The sequence below is a fragment of the Callithrix jacchus genome, chromosome X (genome assembly GCF_049354715.1).
Source record: "Callithrix jacchus isolate 240 chromosome X, calJac240_pri, whole genome shotgun sequence".
In the NCBI taxonomy this organism is placed as follows: domain Eukaryota; kingdom Metazoa; phylum Chordata; class Mammalia; order Primates; family Cebidae; genus Callithrix; species Callithrix jacchus.
In genome coordinates, this window is record NC_133524.1 from 141,270,782 (window position 1) to 141,285,330 (window position 14,549).

General features: G+C 36.4%; 1 non-coding gene across 1 annotated transcript; it reads right to left on the reverse strand.

Annotated features, from left to right (window-relative positions):
- Window positions 1–13,057: 13,057 nt before the first annotated feature.
- On the reverse strand, window positions 13,058–13,215 carry LOC118150868 (U1 spliceosomal RNA). The gene has a single exon (XR_004738992.1). It is a non-coding gene; the product is annotated as a U1 spliceosomal RNA (small nuclear RNA).
- Between the last annotated feature and the right edge of the window lie 1,334 nt (window positions 13,216–14,549).

Sequence of the window (14,549 nt, forward strand, 5' to 3'; positions counted from 1 at the left end):
CAGAACCATTAACCACCAACATATAACATCATATTTAATAACAAATACTGTGACATTGACTTTTTATTTTATTGAATTATGTAGGATTAAAAAAAATTTGAATTAACCTTCTTTGGCCATGAGTCACTTTTGCCCAGAAATACCTTACTTTAAACTATACTACAAGGCTACAGTAATCAAAACAACATGGTACTGATACCAAAACAGAGATATAGACCAATGGAACAGAACAGAGGCCTCAGAAATAATGCCACACATGTATACCCATCTGATCTTTGACAAATATATGAAACAAGTAATGGGAAAAGGATTCCTTATTTAATAAACTGTATTGGAAAAACTGGCTAGTCATATGCAGAAAGCTGAAATTGGATCCCTTCTTTACACCTTGTACAAAAATTAACTCCAGATGAATTAAAGATTTAAACATAAGACCTAACACCATAAAAACCCTAGAAGAAAGCCTAGCCAAATACCATTCAGGACATAGGCATAGTCAAGGATTTCATGACTAAAACACCAAAAGCAATGACAACAAAAGCCAAAATAGACAAATGGGATCTAATTAAACTAAAGAGCTTCTGCACAGCAAAAGAAACTATCATTAGAGTGAACCGACAACCAACAGAATGGGAATTTTTTTTTTTTTTTGCAATCTACCCATCTGACAAAGGGCTAATATCCAGAATCCACAAAGAACTTAAACAAATTTACAAAACAAAATTAAAAAGTGGGCAAAGGATATGAACAAACACATCTCAAATGAAGACTTTTATGTAGCCAAGAAAACATATGAAGAAAAGCTCATCAGCACTGGTCACTAGAGAAATGCAAATCAAAACCACATTGAGATACCGTCTCATGCCAGTTAGAATGGTGATCATTAAAAAATCTGGAGACAACAAATGCTGGAGAGGATGTTGAGAAATAGGAACACTTTTACACTGTTGGTGGGAGTGTAAATTAGTTCAACCATTGTGGAAGACAGTGTGGCAATTCCTCAAGGACCTAGAAGTAGAAATTCCATTTGACCCAGCAATCCCATTACTGGATATATACCCAAAGGATTATAAATCATTCTGTTATAAAGACAAATGCACACGTATATTTATTGCAGCACTTTCCACAATAGCAAAGACTTGGAACCAACACAAATGCCTATCAATGAGAATGGATAAAGAAAATGTGTCACATATATACCACAGAATACTATGCAGCCATAAAAAAAATGAGTTCATGTCCTCTGCAAGGACATAGATAAAGCTGAAAACCATCATTCTCAGCAAATTGACATAAGAACAAAAAACCAAACACTTCATTTTCTCACTCATAAGTGGGTGTTGAACAATGACAACACGTAGACACAGGAAAGGGAACATCACACGCTGGGGCCTGTCAGGGGGTGGGAGGCTAGGGGAGGGATAGCAGGGGGTGGGGGGGGTGCTAGGGGAGGTATAGCTTTAGGAGAAATACCTAATGTAGATAACAAGGTGATGGATGCAGCAAACCAGCATGGCAGGTGTATACCTATGTAACAAACCTGCACATTCTGCACATGTACCCCAGAACTTAAAGTATAATAGTAATAAAAAAAGAACATGATTTCATTCTTTTATATGGCTGTGTATTATTCCATGTTGTTTATGATCCACATTTTCTTTTTTTTTTTAATTTTTTATTGGATTTTAGGTTTTGGGGTACATGAGCAGAGCATGCAAGACAGTTGCGTAGGTACGCACATGGCAGTGTGCTTTGCTTTGCTTCTCCCCTTCACCCACATTTGGCATTTCTCCCCAGGCTATCCCTCCCCACCTCCCCCTCCCACTGGCCCTTTCCTTTTCCCCCCAGTAGACCCCAGTGTTTAGTACTCCCCTTTCTGTGTCCATGTGTTCTCATTTTTCATCACCTGCCTATGAGTGAGAATATGCGGTGTTTCATTTTCTGTTCTTGTGTCAGTTTGCTGAGGATGATGTTCTCAAGATTCATCCATGTCCCTACAAACGACACGAACTCATCATTTCTGATTGCTGCATAATATTCCATGGTGGATATGTGCCACATTTTTCCAATCCAGTCTATTATCAATGGGCATTTGGGTTGATTCCAGGTCTTTACTATTGTAAACAGTGCTGCAATGAACATTCGTGTACATGTGTCCTTATAGTAGAACGATTTATAGTCCACATTTTCTTTATGCAATCTTCCATTGATGGGCAACTGAGTTGATTCTGTATCTTTGCCACTGTGAATAACACAAAGATGAACACACAGGTCTGTGCATATTTTTTGTAGAATAATTGATTTTCCTTTTGGCATATACCCAGTAATGGAATTGCTGGGTCAAATAATAATGTGAAATGAAAATAAATCTTGGGACATCAAAATCACTAAGCTAAAGGGAAAAGTGAACCTGGGAACTACTTAAGGCAAACCTGCCTCCCATTCTACTCAAAGTCATCTTAATGCTCACTGAGATAAATGCATATCTGATTGTTGCTATTGGAAAGGCTAATCAGAATCTCAAAAGAATGTAACCTTTGTCTCTCATGTAACTACGACCTGGAGACCTTCTCCCCAATACGTGTTGTCCCACCTTTGGAGATCAAACCAATGTTTACCTTACATATATTCATTAATATCTCATGTCTTCCCAAAATGTATAAAACCAAGCTGTGCCCCAACCACTGGGGACAAATGTCATCAGGACCTCCTGAGTCTGCAACACGTATGTCCTTAATCTTCGAAAAATTAAATTTCTAAATTGACCTGTCTCAGATATTTGGGGTTCACAATAGCTCTATTGTAAGTTTTTTGAGAAATCACTAGAGTGCATTCCATAGTGGCTGGACTAACTTACATACCCACTAGCAATGTGTAAGTGTACTTTTTTTCTTTGCAGCCTCACCAGCATCTGTTGTTTTTGACTTTTTAATAATAGTCATTCTGACTGGTGTGATATGGTATCTCATTATGGTTTTGATGTGCATTTCTCTGGTGATTACTGATGATGAACTATTTTTAAAGTTTGTGGGCCACATGAATGTCTTCTTTTGAGAGGGGTGTGTTCCTGTCCATTGTCTATTTTTTTAAATGAAATTTTGTTTGTTTGTTTTTGCTTGTTGGTTTAAGTGTCCTACAGATACCAAATCTTAGTCCTTTTTTCAGATGCTTAGTTTGCAAATTTTTTCGCCCATTCCATAGGTTGTCTGTTTACTTTGTTGACAGCTTTTTTTTTCTATGCAGCAACTCTTATTTAATTAGGTCCTACTTAACTATTTTTTGTTTTACTTGCTATCCCTTTTGGAGACATAGCCTAAAATTCTTTGCCAAGGAGTACATTGAGGAGAGTATTTCATAGATTGTGTTCCAAGATTTTAATAATTTGAGGTCTTACATTTAAATCTTGGATGGATTTTAAGTTAATTTTTGTGTATGGTGCAATGTGGAGATCAAGATTCAATCTTCTGCAGATGGCTAGTCAATTATCTCAGAACTATTTATTGAATAGAGAGCACTTTTGCCATTGTTTGTTCTTGTCAACCTTATTGAAGACAAGATAAGTGTAAGTGTGCAGCTTTATTGCTGTGTTCCATTAGTCTATATGTCTGATTTTGTACTAGTAGCAAGCTGTCTTGGTTACTATGGCTTTATAGGATAAAATTGGATAGTATGATACCTGTGGCTTTGTTCTTTTTTATCTTGGGATTGTTTTGGTTATTTTGGGCTCTTTTTTGGTTTCATATAAGTTTTAGAATAGTCCTAATTTTTTGAGAAATGTCACTGGTAGTTTTATAAGAATAACAATGAATATGTAAATTTCTTTTGGCAGTATGGCCATTTTAAAGAAACTGATTTTTTCAATCCATGAGCATGGATTGTTTTACAATTTATATGTATCATCTCTGATTTATTTCAGCAGTGTTTTGTGGTTCTCCTTATAGAGATCTTTCACATCCTTTGTTAGCTGCATTCCTAGGTATTTCATTTTCTTTATGGCTATTGTTAAGTGGGACTGTGTTCTTAATGTCACTCTCAACCAACACATTTTTGGTGTATAGAAATTTTCTTAATTTTTGTACATGCATTTTGTATCCTGAGATGTTACTAAAGTCGTTTATCTGTGCTAGGAGCCTTTTGGAGGAATCTTTATAATTTTCCAGGTACAGAATCATATCTTCTCTGAAGGGAGATATATGACTTATTTTTTTCTTATTTGCATTCCATTGATTTATTTCTCTTGCCTGATTGTTGTCTAGGACTTCCAGCACTATATTGAACATCAGTAGTGAGAGAAGGCATCCTTATTCTTTTCTAGTTCTCAGTGGAGATGTTTTGAGCTCTTGCCCATTTGGTATGATGTTGGTTGTGGATTTGTCACATATGACTCTTACTATTTTGAGGTATGTTTCTTTGATGCCTAGTCTGTTGAGAGTTTTTTTAATCATGAAGGGATTTTGGATTTCATGTAAAGCTTTCTCTGTGTCTGTTAATATAATCATATGGGTTTTGCTTTCAATTCTGGTCATGTGGTGAATCACATTTGTTGATTTGTGTGTGTTTTACACACCCTGCATCCTAGGAATGAAGACTATTTGATCATGGTGGATGAATTTTTTGATGTGCTGCTGGAATCAGTTCACTAATATTTAGTTCAGGATTTTTGCATTTCTGTTCATTAGGAATACTGACCTGAGCTTTCTTTTTTTGTTGTGTGTCTGCCAGATTTTGGTATCAGACTGATGTTGTATTTATAGAATAATTTCAACAGGAGGCCTTCCTCCTTGATTACTTAGAATACTGTCAGTAAGATTAACATTAGTGGCTGGGCACAGTGGCTCATGCCTGTAATCCCAGCATTTTGGGAGGCCAAGGCAGGTAGATCACCTGAGGTCAGGAGTTTGAGACTAGGCTGGCCAACATGATGAAACCCTGTCTCTACTGAAAAAAAAAAAAAAAACAGCCGGGTGTGGTGGCATGCACCTGTAGTCCCAGATACTCAGGAGGCTAAATCATGAGAATCGCTTGAACCTAGGAGGTAGAGGTTGCAGTGCGCCAAGATCATGCTACTGCATTCCAGCCTGGGTAATAGAGTGATACTCTGTCTAAAAAAAATAATAAATAAATAACATTACTTCTTCTTAGTACATCTGGAAAAAGTTCAGCTGTGAATCTATCTGATCCAGGGCTTTTGTTCACTTTGTAGGTCCTTCATTACAAATTCAATTTCAGAAGGTGATGTTGGTCTACTCAAGATATTGGTTTTAATCTCTTCATGCTTAAATCTTGGGAGATTGTGTGATTCCAGAAATTTATTCGTTTCCTCTACATTTTCTAATTTGTGTGCATAGAGCTGTTCATAGTAGTCTCCAAGGATCTTTTGTATACCTGTGAGATCAATTGTAACATCACCTCTGTCACTTCTGATTTTTTTTGTTGTTGTTAATCTAGGTAGTAATCTATCAATCTTATTCAATTTTTTAAAGAACTAACTCTTCATTTTATTGTTCATTTGTATAAATTTTTCCATCTTCATTTCATTCAGTTCTTCCCTAATTTTAGTTATTTCTTTCCTTCTGCGAACATTTTTTAATAGTTCCTATAGATACAAGGTTAGATTGTTAATTTGAGATCTAACATCTTGATGGCTGTGTTTGGGGTAAACTTTTCCTCTTAACACTGCTGTGGCTAAATCCTAGAGATTATGGTAAATTGTTTCACTATTTTCATTAATTTCAAAGAGTATTTTTATTTTTTTCCTAAATTTTGATATTCACCAAGGTGTTATTCAGGAGTAAGCTGTTTAATTTCCATGTCTATGTGTAGTTTTCAGAGACCTTCTTTATATTGACCTCTAATTTTTTGTGTTGTGGTTTAAAAGTATGCTTGCTATGATTTTATTGCTTTTGAATGTCTGAAAACATGTTTTATGATTGCACATATGGTCAATCTTTGAATATGGTCTATTGGTAGAATATATATTTTATTATTGTTGAGTAGAGTGATCTGTAGATGTGTAATAGATATACTTGGTTAAGTGTCAAGTTTAAGTCCAGAGTTTGTTAGTTTTCTGTCTCGATGATCTGTCTAATGCTGTCAATGGAATGTTAAAGTCTCCCACGACTATTGTGTGGTTTTGCAGTCTTTTTGTAGCCAGAAACAACCAGTTCTATTAATCTGAGAGCTTAATTTTTGGTGTGTATATGTATTAGGATAGTTAGGACTTTTTGTTAGATTCTACCTGTTATCATTATGTAATGGCTTTCATTGTCTTTCTTGCTTTGCATTGGTTTAAATCTGTTTCAAGTGATATAAAAATAGTGACTTCTGTTTCTTGCTTTTGTTTTTCCTGTTTCCATTGTAGACCTTACTTCATCCTTTTACTTTAAATCTGTGTGTGGTGTTACATATAAGATGTGTGTGTTATTACTTATAAGATGGGTCTCTCAAAGACAACAGATGGTTGGGTGTCCTCTTTGTATCCAGACTGTCACTCTGTGCTTTTATGTGGAACAGTTAGGCCATTTACATTTAAGGTTAGTATTGATTATATGTGATTTTGATTCTACTATTGTGTTTGTTATCTAGTTGTTATGTAGTGCACATAACATAGTTATGCATTGATTGCATAGTTGCTTTATAGTGCCTGTGAGCTATGTGATAACGTGCACTTTTGCGGTAGCATGTGTTGTCCTTTCAGTTTCATGTTTAGCATTCTCTTAAGGATTTATTGTAAGGCTGATCTAGTCAAAACATTCCCTCAGCATTTGTTAGTCTGAGAATAATTTTATTTCTCCTTCATTTATAAGGCTTAGTTTGTTGGAATATGAAATTCTTGATTGGAATTTTTTAAGGAAACTAAAAATAGGCTCCCAATCTCTTCTGGTTTACAAGGTTGCTGGTGAGATGTCTGCTTCTAGCCTGATGGAGTTCCCTTTGTAAGTGACCTCTCTCTTGTTTCTAGCTTCCTTTGAGATTTTTTTCTTTTGCATTGACCTTGATGAATCTGATCACTGTGTACCTTGAGGGTGGTTGTCTATTAAAGTACCTGGCAGGGGGTCTTTATGTTTTTTGATATTTGCATATCAACCTCTCTAGCAAGATTTGTGGAATTATCATGAACTAAATTCTCAAATATATTTTCCAAGTTTCTTACTCTTCTTCTCTCCCTCAAGAATGCCAGTGAGTTGTAGATCTGGTTTCCTTACATAATCTCATCTATCTCAGAGGTTTTGTTCACTTTTCTTAACTATTATTAGTTTTTTGTCTGACTGACTTTTTGAAAAACCAATCATGGGATTCTGAGATTCTTTCTTCAGCTTGGTCTCTTTTGCTGTTAATAATTCCAGTTGTATTATGACATTCTTACGGTGAACTTTTCAGTTGAGGAAGTGCAGTTTGGGCTTTCTAAAAATGGCCATTTCATCTTTCTACTATTGAATCATTTCACTGGATTGCCTGAGTTTCAACTTTTTCCTGGATCTTGATGAACTTTCTTGGCATCCAGATTTTGAATTCCAGGTCTGTCATTTCAACTGGGATTAAGAGCCAAAACACCAAAAGCATTGGCAACAAAAGCCAAAATAGGCAAATGTGACCTAATTAAACTCCAGAGTTTCTGTATAGCAAAAGAAACAATAATTAGAGTGAACCAGCAACCAAGAGATTGGGAAAAAATTTTTGCAAGCTACCCATCTGACAAAGGGCTAATATCCAGCATCTACAAGAACTAAAACACATTTACAAGAAAAAAAAAAACAGACAAACCCATCTAAAAGTGGGTGAAGGATATGAACAGACACTTTTTAAAAAATGACATATATGAGGCCAACAAACATATGAAAAAATGCTCATCATCACTGATTATTAGAGAAATGCAAATGAAAACCACATTGAGATACCATCTCATGCCAGTTAGAATGGTGATCATTAAAAAATCTGGAAACAACAGATGCTGGAGAGGATGTGGAGAAATAGGAACACTTTTACTCTGTTGGTTGGATTGTAAATTAGTTCAACCATTGCGGAAGACAGTGTGGCAATTCCTCAAGGACCTAGAAATAGAAATTCCATTTGACCCAGCAATCCCATTACTGGGTATATACCCAAAGGATTATAAATCATCCTATTATAAAGACACATGCACACATATGTTTATAGTGGCACTGTTTACAATAGCAAAGACCTGGAACCAACCCAAATGCCCACCGATGATAGACTGGACAAGGAAAATGTGGCACATATACACAATGGAATACTATGCAGCCATAAAAAATGATGAGTTTGTGTCCTTTGTAGGGACATGGATGAATCTGGAAACCATCATTCTCAGCAAACTGACACAAGAACAGAAAATCAAACACTGCATGTTCTCACTCATAGGCGGGTGTTGAGCAATGAGAACACATGGACACAGGGAGGGGAGCATCACACACTGGGGTCTGTTGAGGGGGGCAAGGGAGGGACAGCAGTGGTTGGGGAGGTCTGGGAGGCATAACATAGGGAGAAATCCCACATGTAGTTGACGGGGGGATGGAGGCAGCAAACCATATTGCCATGTGTGTACCTATGCAACAATTCTGCATGAGCTGCACATGTACCCCAGAATCTAAAGTACAATAAGAAAAGAGCCATTACTGGGGAGCAAGAGGTTCATTTGGAGGTAAGGAGACACTCTTGCTTTTTGAATTGCCAGAATTCAAAAGAATTCACTCTTTCCTATCTGGGACGGCTAGCATTTCTTTAACTGTGGAGTACACTGAGCACAGTCCATTGGCTTCATTTCTGGAAGTTTTCAGAAGGCTAAAGCTCTGTGCAGGGTAGCTGTTGCTAAATTCATCCCTTTCATTTCACAGAAGAGAGAGAATTAGTAGTCTTACTTAGTATTACAGTTTTAGCTGAAATCACTGTCAAGTCACTCTTAAATCCTTTCCTGAACAAAGCCAAAGAACAAGTTTAGAATTCACCTACATCAAAACATCCATCGGTGGTGTGGGTCCCTTGAAGCTAATAACACAGAGGTTGACAGTGAGTGAGCAGCCCCCTCAGTCCTTTCACTCATCCCTTCCCCAGGCGCAGTTTGGGAAAGGTAACTAGCCCATTTGGTGAAGGGGTGCTCAGACACCCCACACAGTATTCCTAGGTTCCTCTCTGGTCAGCCTCAGCATCAGCATCTTTTTTACTATCCACATTTGGTGTTTTTTTTTCCCCAAAGATCTGTCCAAATTATGTTGGTTTAGTCAAAATCCCAGTCTCTCTCTGTAGAAACAGCACTTCCTGGCTGCATCTAGTTGGCCATCTTGCCCCTTCACCAATCTTTATCACCCTTATACTGATAAGTTTTTCTTCACAGTATTCATCAATACTTGAAATTATATTATTTATTCATTCACTTTTTAAATAATTTATTGTTTGTCTTCCTTTCTAGAATGTAAGCTTCATGAAGTCAGGGACTCTGTCACTTTCTTTTTCCTTTTATAAACAGGGTTTTACTTTTTCACCCATGATAGATTGTAGTGGCCTGACCATAGCTCACTGCAGCTTTTGACTCCTAGGCTCAAGAGATCCCCCCACTTCAGCTTCCCAAGTACTTGGGACTACTGGCTCAGCCTCTTACTTCTTGATATACCTCCAGTGCCCAGTCAGTTCCTGGCACATGACAGATAACTCATGAATATTTGTTGCATGAGTCAAATTTACCAAGATGGTAATAATATTGTTTAGGATCATAAAGTTATAGGTGATTTTTTAACATATGTTTTTATACTTTTGATCATTTTTTAAAAACATTATATAAACCTTTAAAACTTCTGTAATTTAAAAATAACAATATCCAAATGCCATCAACTAGAAACTATTCAGTGAAAATGAATATTAGAAATAAGATCTACTAGGTTTCATCAGATTCTGCTCACCCAAATGTTATGAAAATTAAACATCCTTTTAAAATTTAATTTCTGGATTTTTACTACAAAGAGTATAGAAACAGCACAGGGACAATCTATGTCAGAGTTGAAAACTGCTTAGTCATCTCACCAGTTTTCCCAAATTTGTTGATTGGCAGCACCCTATTATTGAAACCTCAAGCCCAACTCTTGGTACCTCTCTCTCACTCCCCAGCCTCCTAACCCAGGGTTTAGCATATACTTACTGTTATTGAGTAGGGCCTCAATAAAGATATTTCACAGAAGTTACTAAAAGATAACTTTCTATTTCCTGATTAATTTTCAATCTTCTGTTATTTTCTAGAAAAAAAAAAAACACCAGTTGAGTGTTCAAGCATAAATCAAAAGTTAATGACTTGCATATGCACAAATATGTGAAAAGTAATATAAAAAGATTATTTTAATTTCCAATTTTACAATCCTTTATACCCATCTCCATTAAAGCAGCATAGCTTCTCTGCAAGTCAATGCTAAAACCAACCTGATGAGATACCTCTTCCTGATAATCAAGGACTCCTACCTGTAAGCAACAGAAAGTATCATAGACATCATGCTGCCCTTTCGCCCTCTTTCTATAGTTCTGCGTAAGAGAAAGTACAGCAAGAGACAAAGCAGCAGGAAATTAGGATTATATCTATTTATATATTTAGCTATGTATACATATATATTTACACATATATATATAAATATATAGTATATACTCTATATGTTAAAATAGCATATCTAGATAAATGTGTATATTATACATATAGATGTAGGCATACTTTATACTTATGAATTATAAATAGAGACATAATCATAAAATTGAATATGATTTTTCTGCTCATGGGTAGAAAGGAAAAGGCAGATTCTAATTTTAGTTTATCTAGTGAACATGCAGCCAGTGTAGGATCTGGTGTAGTTGAAAGTCTAGCTTTCTGGAGCCTATTCCTAGTGGGAGAAGGCTATAGAAACTTGTTGTCCAACAGAAAACTCTGCAACAACATAAACGTTCTACATCTGCCACTGTACAGTAATTAGGGTATCTCCTGTTCACATGTGGTTACTGAGCATTTGAAATGTGTCTAGTTTGAATATACAACTGAATTTTTAAGGTTAATTCATTCTAGCTTCATAAAAAGAAAGCAAAATTACCACCATACTTGCAAAGGGTGATGAGTGATATTTCTATCTTAAGGCTAAATGTGCTCTGAGAGTAAGCTGAATGAAAAGGAGGCAGTCTTTTAAGAGAAATGGTGATGGGACTAAGAAAAGAACCCCAGACACAGAATTAATAGATCAGGATCCCAGTCTCAGTCCTGTGAATAGCAAAACTTCATTAGCTAGGCCAGTTTCTTCTTTGCACCCTCTTTCCTCTCAAGCAAATTGAGTGGAATTGAATTATTTTTTAGTGGTGAATTGAGAAGGGATTTGATGTAATAATCACTATTGTAAAACAGGAATAGCAATCCATTTTTTTGGAGAGTAGTAAAAAGCAAAAGTTCAATAGAGAAATAAAGGCTAAATGTAAGTAGAAGAAGATAATTCATCAGAAACATTCATGGAAAAATCAAGTGATATTGCATGTAATGGTCACTTTGTTTATAGCTACTCAATGAAAGCATATTGTGGCTTAAATCTTGCACTCCGGGCTGAATATAATTTTTTCTGTTTTAGTTCTTACAACAACTCTATGACCTGGAGTATCATTATTATATTCATATTACAGAAAAGAAAACTGAGGCTCTGATATATTAGGCAAGCTGGCTAAAGTCATACAATTAAGAAGCATTGAAATTAGGATATGATCTCAAGATTGTATTTCTACTATGATCTTTTGTACCTAATATCTGCTATTTATAATGCTTATTATATAACCGGTACAATAGTAGCCAATTTCTGTATAATTATCTTATTTACAATAGCTCTGCCAACACTTTTGGAGAAACTAGCCCAAGAACTCCCCAACTCCATGCTTTGAGAGCTCCTGGCCTGTAGGAGGGATGCTTGGTAAGATTGCTTGGGATCAGAGAACACAGGTCTTGGAAGCATCTTCATATTATGGGCCTTATGGGTCTCTCTCTGCAACTATCAAATGTTCTGTTTTTCTTTGATCTAACTCAGTTTCACTTATATGAATTTAGTCTTCAATATCATCTTGATAAAATCTTGACTTGCAGTGATTCAGATCATTTCCCACTGTATAAAAAAGCAATTTTCAAGTGCCATAAAATATTCTTCAGGAGCAATGGTTTTTAATATTGACATTATCTGAGATTCTGAATAGCAGAAAAAAAGTGGACAGATGATACAACTATCACTTAACTGAAGCAAAATGATTATATGTACAATTTAGATGGCATAGCATGCCCCATCTGAGAGAGAGTGAGAAAACCACCTCCACATTATTTTGCTTCTTCATAGCTGATCGGAAACAGAAGGCCAGTTAAAGCAATTGGACACATCAACTTGATTTTCCTGAAATCGCCCTGGGAGAAGACACACTTAATCCTGATTTTAAAGAATAAAAGCCAGGGCAAAGCCAAGATTCTGAATTCCATGGAAAAAGTGGTGAGAATTTTTCCATAGAAATGGTAATCATTTCTTCTAAATGTTGAACTAGCTCAAGAATCTTAAGACATGTTTGCAAAAGGCACACTGAAACTGCATATCATGAATGCCATGGGTATGACATTCAGTCATCTGATTGCAATTGCTTTGGAAACAGATAAATTTAAAATATTATTGTATCTCTCTCTCTCTCTCTCTCTCTCTCTCTCTCTCTCTCTCTCTCTCTCTCTCTCTCTCTCTGTCTGTCTCTTTCTCTCTCTGTCTCTCTCTCTCTTCTCATCAAGGTAGAAGCTGTGATCGGCCAAACCTCCCCTTCCCACCAAGGTTACTACCGGATGGCCATATACTGGAAGCTTTTTCAACCAGCTCTGCTTATCCTATGGTTGAGGCACAAATAATTGAGAAACCTACCTGAGCAAGAGAGTTGACATTAAATTTGTTATAGACTTTATAACTCTCTTTTGGCTTGTTTCCATAAATATGATTTACTGAAGAGTTTTAGGTTTACTTTTAAAGTCACACTATATACCTTATATTAATCAGCTTCATAGATTTTTTTTTCAGACCAGGGGAACGTGTGAATGCAGTCCCCCACTTATTATGCAGTCGACTTTCCCACATTTGGGAAAATCGCAGGGGTCAGAACATCCGGAGTGCAATGGATAAGCCTCACCCTGGGAAAACCACCTTCGTGATCTTGGTATCTCCCCTGCCAGGTAAGTCAGCTTCATGTTTATATCCCACAGACATGTGTTGAGTACCTATGATGTGCAGAGCATGATCCTTCTGGATTTGAGGGATATTAAGAGGAAAAGTCCCACATTCTTCTCTAAAATAATACAGAGTTTATGAAAATGACATGAATTACCATGGTGATCTCGGAAAGTATGAACAGCCCCCTTCATGTTTAGCCACTGCCATTGCAACCACAGCCACCATTTCCAAATCTGTGACAATTGCAGTGGAAGGTGGGTTTGGGACTGGAAATACAACTACACATCAGACAAATAGAAACCAAAGGAGCATATCCAAATACAGAAAAGAATTGAGTATCCCCCATTCCCCAACCCCTGCTCCTTGGAGACAACACTATATAGTATGGATGCCGTAAGGTTATTCAACGGGTCATGCTGTAGTATTTATTTCAAAGGGGATATTTCGTGACATTAATAACTAAGGTACTATGTGCATTTTAGCTTAAATTTAAATGTTACACTATCGTAAAAGATAATAGATTTTTTTTTGTTTTAAGTTCTGGGATATATATGCTGAATGTGCAGTTTACATATATATACATGTGCAATGGTGGTTGCCTACACTTATCAACCCATCACCTAGGTTTTAAGCTCCACATGCATTAGGTATTTGTCCTAATGCTTTCCCTTCCCTTTCTCCTCATCCGCCAAAAGGCCCCATTGTGTGATGTTTTCTTCCCTGTCCCCATGTGCTATTGTTCAGCTCCCACTTATGAGTGAGAACATGCAGTGTTTGGTTTTCTATTTCTCTGTTAGTTTGCTGAGGATAATTGTTTCCAGATTCATCCATGTACCTGCAAAGGACATGAACTCATTATTTTTGTGGCTGCACAGTATTCCATAGTTTATATGTGGCACATTTCCTTTATCCAGTCTATCACTGATGGGCATTTGGGTTGATTCCAAGTTTGCTTTTGTAAATAGTGCTGAAATAAAAACACATGTGGATGTGCCTTTATAGTAGAATGATTTATAATCCTTTGGGTATATATCCAGTAATGGGATTGCTGAGTCAAATGGTATTTCTGGTTCTAGATCTTTGAGGAATCTCCACACTGTCTTCCACAATGGTTGAACTAATTTACATTTCCTCCAACAATATAAAAGTGTTCCTATTTCTCCGAATTCTCTCCAGCATCTATTGTTTCCAGACATTTTAATGATTGCCATTCTAACTGGTGTGAGATGGTATCTCAATGTGGTTTTGATTTGCATTTCTCTAATGATCAGTGATAATGAGCTTTTTTTTCACATGTTTGTCTTTATCAGTGTCTTCTTTTGAGAAATGTTTGTTTATATCCTT